The following is a 9,740-nucleotide window of genomic DNA, read 5'->3' as shown; positions in this document are numbered from 1 at the left end:
CTACAGCTGCTTTTTCAAGGTCCCCTTGACTTCTTCATTCCTCACAGTGTGTATAACAGGATTCAAAAGATGGTGTAAAAAGCAGATGTCACAGGCCACTGAATGATAGGATTTGGGTCACATGTAGAGAAAGATGAGGGTACCATAGAATAGCCCCACAATAACCAGGTGGGAGGAACAGGTGGCAAAAGTTTTCTTTCCAGCAATAGTGGACTGCATTCAGAGCACAGTAGCCAGGGTGAGACTATAGGAAGCCAAAATGAGAGACGGTGGAATCAAGAACATCAGAATACAGCAGACATACATGAAAAACTCAAAAACCATGGTGTCTACACAAGCAAAGCAAACAAGTGACGGTGCCTCACAAAAGAAGTGGTTCATTTCTTGACAGTGGCAGTAAGGGAAGCTCAGGGTGGCACCAGCCTGCACCAGCCTTTCCACCCCTCCTGAAAGTCAGGAGCCTGCTGAAATCCGCAGCGCTTCTGATTCATCAGGGTGGAGTATCGCCAAGGGGTGACATGGACACATAGTGGTTATGGGCCTTGGCGGCTAAAAGGAAGCACTCACCCCCTCCCAGAGTGAGAAACAGGAAGATTTGAGTACCACAGCCAGCTGGAGAGACAGACCTGCTGTGCATCAGGTAGTTGGCTGACATTTTGGGAACAATAGTGAGAACCAGCATCGTGTCCCTGAAGGAGAGCTGGCTAAGCAGGAAGTACATGGGAGTGGGCAGCCAGGGATCCACTTGAATAAGCATGATCATGAAGATGTTACCCATCAGCAACCTGAGGAAGATCACTAGCACTATGGAAAGAGGAACAAATGAGTCTGTGTGTGATTAAAGAGCCCTAGAAGAATGAAATTTATTCCTGTGGTGTCATTTGCATTTTCCATGGTTCCTGTCATTCCTGGAAGATAATGAATGATTAGGAAATAAGATTTGCTTGAGGGAAACTTGACCAATTTCTTGAGAAAACTTGGTCAAACAACATAAAATATGACACTTGGAGGAATAATTATGGGTTCAATGTTCCTTTCCACAACAAAATGTTTTCCTTAAGACCCTATTGTTCATCTCTTTATGATTATACATTACTTTCAATCAAAATAAAGTGGATTATATATATATAATAATACTAATTGCATTTCTATTATTTCTCTGTATTTTGTCAGTAAGCCACATGATTTAATCATGATGTTAGGAAACATTATTATATAATCCCAATTTTCTGTAATTTAGAGGCTTCCATGTTGAAGGAGCTTCGGATCCACACATGTTAGTCAATATCAATGTGATTTACCCATATTTGTTTAAACTTCACAATATTTCTTTCAGTGTCATGATGAATTAGATTTTGAAAATTAAATATATAGACAAAAGAAAATGTATAACTACTAAAACTCAGTTTCTGGGGGAGAAGAGAAAAATGGCTAAATTACTCTATTCCATACCTTCAAGCAACCCATGATCTTAATCACCAGGTTTCCAGCTACCACAGGTAGAGTTCAGGGGAACCCATCACCATATGTCTATTGTTACTGTGATCTGTCTTCCTAATTTCAGGGACATTTCCTTAGTTCAGAGACCTCTCAACAGACAACATTTATTACTAATATATACTCACAAAAATGAGCCTGAATTGGTTGAATATATGCATCATGAAAAAGTTTAAAAATTCATACAGGAATTCAAAATCTAAAGGAACATAAATAAATTGATCTTACTTGAAGACTTTCAGAATGCTTTTGAACTGTGGTATTGAAGAAGACTCTTGAGAGTTCCTTGGACTGCAAGATCAAACCAGTCAATCCTAAAAGAAATCAGCCCTGAATATTCATTGGAAGGACTGATACTGAAGCTGAAGCTCCAATATTTTGGCCACCTATGTCAAGAGCTGACTAATTAGCAAAGACCCTGATCCTGGGAAAGGTTGAAGGCAGGAGGAGAAGGGGACGACAGAGGATGAGATGGTTGGATAACATCACCAACTCATAGGACATGCATTAAAGCAAGCTCCAGGCGATGGTGAAGGATAAGGAAGCCTGGCATGCTGCAGTCCATGGGGTTGCAAAGAGTTGGACATGACTGAGTGACTGAACAACAACAACAAAGGCTTTCAGAGTTTGTTACTAATACTCATATACTCTTTAATGTAGTAGAAATACCAATTTATTAACCAATTTAATTAACTAACAGATGACCATATGTAATTGAGTGATTGTTTAATTAGGTAGTCAATTAAATAAGAATACCTAAATTAATTTATCACATGAAATTTATCTGACATATAGCACAAGTATACATAAAATATGGAGCATTTCATTTATTTCCAGAGATTAATTCTTCTTTTACAAAGCCATAAGCTTCCATTTCTGTTACCTGTAGATAACTATGACAGTACAATTGGATGGTTATGTGACATTTGTATTTTCTTTGTAAATTAAAATTTGAAAGAGAGCAATAGATTAGTGATTTACAGGATTATGTTTGAGCTAGAGCCATAGTCTATGGTGTAGCAAATATTTTTAGTTCCTTTGCAAGTTACTTGATAAGTAGTGTAAATTATGTGAATGGCACCATATCTTTAATAAATATTCACATTGTTTTTAGTGCCTAGTGTATTGCACCAAAGTCATTAAAAGATACAATGTTTTGTTAATCAAAATAATTATAAATAAGGTGTAGCAAATATTTTTAGTTCCTTTGTAAGTTACTTGATAAGTAGTGTAAATTATGTGAATGGCACCATATCTTTAATAAATATTCACATTGTTTTTAGTGCCTAGTGTATTGCACCAAAGTCATTAAAAGATACAATGTTTTGTTAATCAAAATAATTATAAATAAGGTATGATCATGTACATATCACTATCATGCTTTGTTATTTCAATATTATGTGTACTATATTGATTACCTAGGAAGTTGTTAATTATTACTCAATTTTATTACATTATGTACATAGCAGGCATATTTATCAATATATAGTTTCTTTCTAATTTTCTATCACTATAGTTTATGATCATTTGCATATGACATGAGTTTTTCCCAGTAAATAATCTAAAAGTAACAATTTTTGGATTTGAGGCAACTGAATCCTTACTTTTTCAATACCATCAACTGTTGATTTGGTCATTCTTTCTCCACATGTGGAACTGTGAGATAATGTTAGGTGCAGTAATTATGGTCAAACATAGGACAGTGAGAATTGATTTTATTTTAATTTATAAGCTTCTTATTGATACTGAGCCAAAAGTATGCATTAACCTCTTGGATTACTTCTTCAAATCCATGGTGAACCTCTCTTGTTCATATTTTCTATAGGATATATATAGGATATATATATAGATATATATATCTATATATATATATAGATAGATATATAGGATAACTTGAATTTTCTTTATAGATGCAAATAATTTATTTTTTAATCTATGTGCACTGTTCTGACTTGTTTATATGCATCATCAATATCTTCCCCAGCCTATTTAAAATATTTACTATTTTTGAATTGTTACAGCATTTTGAACTAAGGTTCACATTGAGTATTATATGTACTTAAAATACTTATATGTTGTTATTAATTTAGTCAATGGACTAGATTACATTGGTGGATTTTCTCATGCTAGACCATGTGACTATTATTAGAATAAAACTGCTTATTCCTGGTATGTATTGTACATCTTATGAATCTATGATCTTGGTAAGTATAGTATAATTTTTGAAGAAACTTTTGCATCTATATTTATTAACTATATTAGCCTTATAAATTGTCCTGTTTGGAGTTCATTTTTTTTACAAGGTATGAAAAGACAATATAAAATTTCTCCAACTTTTCCAGTCCAGATTCAGAGAAACATGGACCACCTGAATTACAGAACACTTAAATCACATGAAGGAAAAATTTCAATTTCTTGTCAAAACTCACTTAGAAGATGTTTACGAGTTTTGAGCATGTTGACACCATAACTGATAAGTCAGTTTTCTTCTTTCTAGACTCAGGAAGTTCATATTATACTAGACTGTCTTCCAGCACTGTCTTCATTTGCTCTGTTGAGGCACACTTTATGTTCTCTATTTGAATCAAAACTGTCAACTAATATTTAAGACCAGCTTCTCAACATACTTTTCATGTGATGAATTACTTTACAAATGAGTTTGAAAGCCCTAAATGGATTTACAGTTAATAAAAAAAATATTTTAAAATAATAGTATTTAAAGAAGATCATTATGGTAACATCAGATATTTTGTCCATTCAATCTTATATTTTCAAGTGAAAGCCATGTAAAGTATCCATATATTTCAAATTTAATCAATAGGAAATCTAATGTCTAAAATTATGTGACTCACTAGTAAATGAACATTAAATATTAGAAAACTGAAAGCCATTTTTGTCTTTCTAATCCTTGATTCAGTATAATGGTTTTCTCTGATTTTATGAGTTAGAAGTACAGAATTAAGAATTAGGTTTCTTGAATTTGAGTACATGGATCCTTGATAAGTATCTGGATAAATTTAGGCAATTTAAGCTGAAATACATTTAAAGACCATATCAAAATGGGAAGAAATATATTATCAATCTCTTTTAGGATTGTTGATTACAATAGAAAATGCATACAAATGCATAACAACATGTATGGCTAAATACAATAAAAATTGTCCTTAATATTTTATATTATTATTATGTTTCCCATCCTTGGTAGTAAAATCAATATTTATCTGAGAACTAACATATAGCATAATTCTACTTATTTTTAACATATGTATAATTTTGATGACCTAATATATATAATATCTCTTTGGGATGGACTGTGTACTCCAGCTATCATTTATGAGTTATTTGACCACAAAATAAAGATACATAACCACTGTAAGTTTAGTCACTTTAAGACTATTGGTTCTTCAATTACCAATTTTTAAACATTTTCTCATACAGATTATAACAATTTTAATATGCTATGGAATTTATAAAATAATTTATTTCCTTCTTAAAAATTTTAAATCATAGGATAAAAAGATGAAATCTTATTATGCATTTTTTCATATAAAAAAGACTGCTTTACCCAAATGGATTCAAGTCTGTGTAATTCAACAGGTTCAAGATGCATGATAGATTTATAAGCCAAGAGTATATCAGGTCATCACTGTAGTTGCTCTACACTTTGAAACATGTATAAAAGCATTTGCTATTTAATTTTAAGTTGTATAATACCTGTGATTATACAGAACTGAAAGTCTTTTTTTGGGGGGTAGGGGGGTTGCAGTAGACAGTATGTGGGAACTTAGCTCCAAGACCTAGAATCAAACCCATGCCCCCCCTACTGGAAGTGGAATCTTAACTACTAGGATGCCAGGGAAGTCCAACAAAGGACATTTTAGGTCCATTGTCTCATTACTGTCTCCATTTTAATGTGGATTCCAAAGAATTAGCAAAATTTCACTTTGCCCTAATACATTCTCATTACACACTTGTAGACCAAACAAATTATCCTGACTCTCATATAACCTTCTTTTCTTCTATTTGATCCTACATTTTCAAGCTGAAATAACTCTTATTCCTCATCAGTGTTGTACAGATCTGCCAACTCAGACATAACAAAGACAATAATTAGAGAAAATATTATTTCAAGCACTATGCTAACTCCTTGATATGTATTGTCTCATGGAATGTCACAATAACTAAATTAAGTAGACATTGATATTTAAGAATTGCATATGCATTCTATTACAGTTAGATTAATTTATTTTCCCTAGAAATTCAAGGGACAAACCATGTATTGAATGAAGCATCATGAGTCCATAACCCAGGTTTTGGAAGTTAAGATTCTATGTTAAATCAAGTATTTGCTTTTTTCTAGCTAACAACTTGACCTTCTAGACCTAACACCTTGACCTTCTAGAACTAACACCCAAAAAAGATGTCCTTTTCTTTATAGGGAACTGGAAGGCAAAAACAAGAACTCAAGAAATACATAGAGTAACAGGCAAATTTGGCCTTGGAGTACAGAATGAAGCAGGGCAAAAGCTGATAGAATTTTGCCAAGAGAACACACTGGTCATAAAACAACCTCTTCCAACAACAGAAGAGAAGACTCTACACTTGGAGATCATCAGATGGTCAATATCAAAATCAGATTGATTACATTCATTGCAGCCAAAGATGGAGAAGTTCTACACAGTCAGCAAAAACAAGACTGGGAGCTGACTGTGGCTCAGATCATGAACTCCTTATTGCCAAATTCAGATTTAAATTGAAGAAAGTAGGGAAAACCACTACACCATTCAGGTATGACCTAAATCAAACCCTGCATAATTACATAGTGGAAGTGACAAATAGATTCAAGGGATTAGATCTGATAGAGTGCCTGAAGAACTATGGACAGAGGTTCATGACATTGTACAGGAAGCAGGGATCAAGACCATCACCAAGGAAATGAAATGCAAAAAGGCAAAATGGTTGTCTGAGAAGGGCTTACAAATAGCTGTGAATAGAAGAGAAGCAAAAGGCAAAGGAGAAGAGGAAAGATATACCCATTTGAACGCAGAGTTCAAACAAATAGCAAGGAGAGATAAGAAAGCCTTCCTCAGTGATGAATGCAAAGAAATAGAGGAAACCAATAGAAGGAGAAAGACTAGAGATCTCGTCAAGAAAATTAGAGATACCAAGGGAACATACCATGCAAAGATGGGCAAATAAATAACAGAAATGGTATGGACATAACAGAAGCAGAAGACATTAAGAAGAGGTGGCAAGAGTACACAGAAAGTGAAGTCACTCAGTCGTGTCTGACTCTTTGTGATCCCATGGACTATAGCCTACCAGGCTCCTCCGCCATCCCTGGGATTTTCCAGGCAAGAGTACTAGAGTGGGTTGACATTTCCTTCTAGAACTATACAAAAAAGATCTTCATGACCCAGATAATCATGATGGTGTGATCTTGCCTAGAAAATCCCCTTGATGAGCTACAGTCCATGGAACTGCAGAGTTGGACACAGCTGAGCGACTGAGCACAGCACAGTAGTAATAATAATACTTCTCTCTCTGGATCGGTTCAATAGCAAAATGGAAATGACAGATTGAGAATTGTTCATAATGATAACAAATCAATAGTAATTATCCAATCTAAAAAACAGCATAAAAAAATGACTGAAAACAATGAAAAGGCCTTGGGGGAACCATGAGTCAATAACTAGATAAATCGTTTAACCTTTGAATTGTTAAGGGAGAATAGAAAAGATTTAGTACTGAAGACGAATTTATAGAAATAGTGACTGAAAACTTCCCAAATAACTGATATCTACAAAGCACTGAATGAGAGCTTTCTCTGAAGTTGAGATGAATGGTAGTAGATTAAATACTTGTCCATCAAGTTATCAGGTATACTAATCTCCTGTGACAATGGTCTTACATTACAAAGTTCTTGCACATATCATTAAAGAATTCAAGATGGGAGGATTATTTTAGTGTTGTCAGGATGGACGCTAAATGCCATAACATGAATCCTTATAGGACAGAGACAGAGATTCAACAAAATCAGAAGAGAAGAAGGCAATCTAGCACACAGGCAGAGATTGGAGTCCTTCAACCACAAGACAAGAAATGTTGGCAAACACATGAAACTAGAATAGGCAATGAAAAGATTATTCTCTGCGGCCTTTTGGAGTAGTCAGCCCTACTGACACCTTAATTTCAACACAATGGAATTCATTTTGGATTTTTGTCCTTCAAGAGTGTGAGAAAATACATTTCTGTTGTTTTAAAGCACAAAATTTTGGTAATTCATTTCAGCATCGACTACAAGCAGTGAATCTTGAGAATCATCGAACATCTTCAGCTGATTAATGTCAATCTGCCACCCCATATGGAGAAGGAGGATGAATAATAAATAATAATAATAAATAGTATACACATTGGGGTGCATATGCAAATTGCATATTTAAATATTTTACTTATAAAATTTACATATACAAATAATATAAAGTATAAAATAGTATTCTTCAGCATAGATTGCTATATAAATCCATAAACTTTTTAAAAATTAATTTATTCATTTTAATTGAAGGATAATTACTTTACGATATTGTGGTGATTTTTGTCATACATCAACATGAATAAGCCATGGGTGTACATGTGCCCCCCCGACCTGATCCTGAACACTCCTTCCACTTCCCTCCTCACCCCATCCATCTGGGTTGTCCCAGAGCACCAGCCTTGAGAGCACTGCTTCATGCATCAAACCTGCATGGGTTATCTATTTTGCATATGGTAATATACATGTTTCAATGCTATTCTCTCAAATCATCGCACCTTTGCCTTCTCCCACTGAGTCCAAAAATCTGTTCCTTACATGTGTGTCTCTTTTGCTGCCTTATACATGCAGTCATCATTACCATCTGAGTTCCATATATATGCATTAATATACTGTATTGATGTTTTTCTTTCTGACTTACTTCACTCTGTATAATAGGCTCCAGTTTTATCCACCTCATTAGAACATAATTTTCTGTCTATATGATCTGCTCATTGGTGACAGTTAGGTGTTAAAGTGCCCCAGTATTATTTCATTACTGTTGATTTCTCACTTTATGGTTGTTAGTATTTGCCATTTATATTGAGGTGCTTCTATATTTGGTCCATACAAATTTATAATTTTTATATATTCTTTTTAGATTGATTCCTTGATCATTATTTTGCACATGTCTTTGTCTAATGTAATGGTTTTTATTTTAAAGTCTATTTTGTTTCATGTGAGTATTGCTACTCCAGCTTTCTTGTGATGTGGAATGAAATCTTGTGATTCGGAACTTGCATGGAATACCTTCTTTCATTGCATCACTTTCGATCTGTATGAGTTCCTAGGTCTCAGCTGAGTTCCTTGTAGACAGCATACATACAGGTCTTGTATTTGTGTCCACTCAGTCAGTGTATATCTTTAGTTTGATGCACTTAATCCATTTTCATTTAAGAAATTATCAATACGTATGCTTCTATTGCTATTTTCTTAATTGCTTTGTGTTTGTTTTTATAGGTTTTTTTCTTCCATCTTTACTAACATTTTAGCTTCAAGCAACATTTAGCAACAACTTTAGCTCTGACATGACATGTAAAATCAGAATTATTGAACCTATACCAACATGTTTTTTTCTTTTGTTTAAAAAAAATTATTCCCTGAAGATCTAAAATGTAATATCTATATTAATTTATGTGACAATAATACCAAATATTAATCATTTTAATTAGTATTTTTAAGATGATATGATAGCTAAATGAAATATGGTAGTCAATTCAGATGATATTAAAATTCATATTTTGAAATTAATTTTAATAAATTAAAATTCATAAATTTTTCGGGAGAATATTTTAATTTGATTTTTTTCATTTCTAAACTGGCATTAATTTTCAAATCAAATTGTGTGCTGTACATGTCTTTCTTTCATTCTTTTTTTCCTCTCTGCTTACTCCTTCTTCCCTCTCCCTTTCTTTTCTCCTTCCTCTCTTATAAATAAAATACCTTAAAAGAAACTTGTCAAGAGATCATAAGATAAAACTCATCCAATATTATTAACTCCATTCAGTTCACCCCAAAATGTGAAACCTCAGGTCAAAGACTTTCCTTGTGATCAAAGACAATTATTTTTTTTTAATTTACAGCATTTCATATTAATTAGATACTCTTATTAATAAGTGAAAAAAATACTTCAGCCTTTTTAAAAAAATTAATGTGTATAAATATATTATCT

The 9,740-nt window shown here is 33.4% G+C and overlaps 1 pseudogene; it reads right to left on the bottom strand.

Annotated features, from left to right (window-relative positions):
- On the bottom strand, positions 1 to 894 carry LOC133062842 (olfactory receptor 2T33-like; annotated as a pseudogene).
- Between the last annotated feature and the right edge of the window lie 8,846 nt (positions 895 to 9,740).

The sequence above is a fragment of the Dama dama genome, chromosome 9, assembly GCF_033118175.1.
Source record: "Dama dama isolate Ldn47 chromosome 9, ASM3311817v1, whole genome shotgun sequence".
Classification (NCBI taxonomy): domain Eukaryota; kingdom Metazoa; phylum Chordata; class Mammalia; order Artiodactyla; family Cervidae; genus Dama; species Dama dama.
The sequence above is the reverse complement of the archived record's forward strand: the minus strand, read 5'-3'. Positions and strand labels throughout refer to the sequence as shown.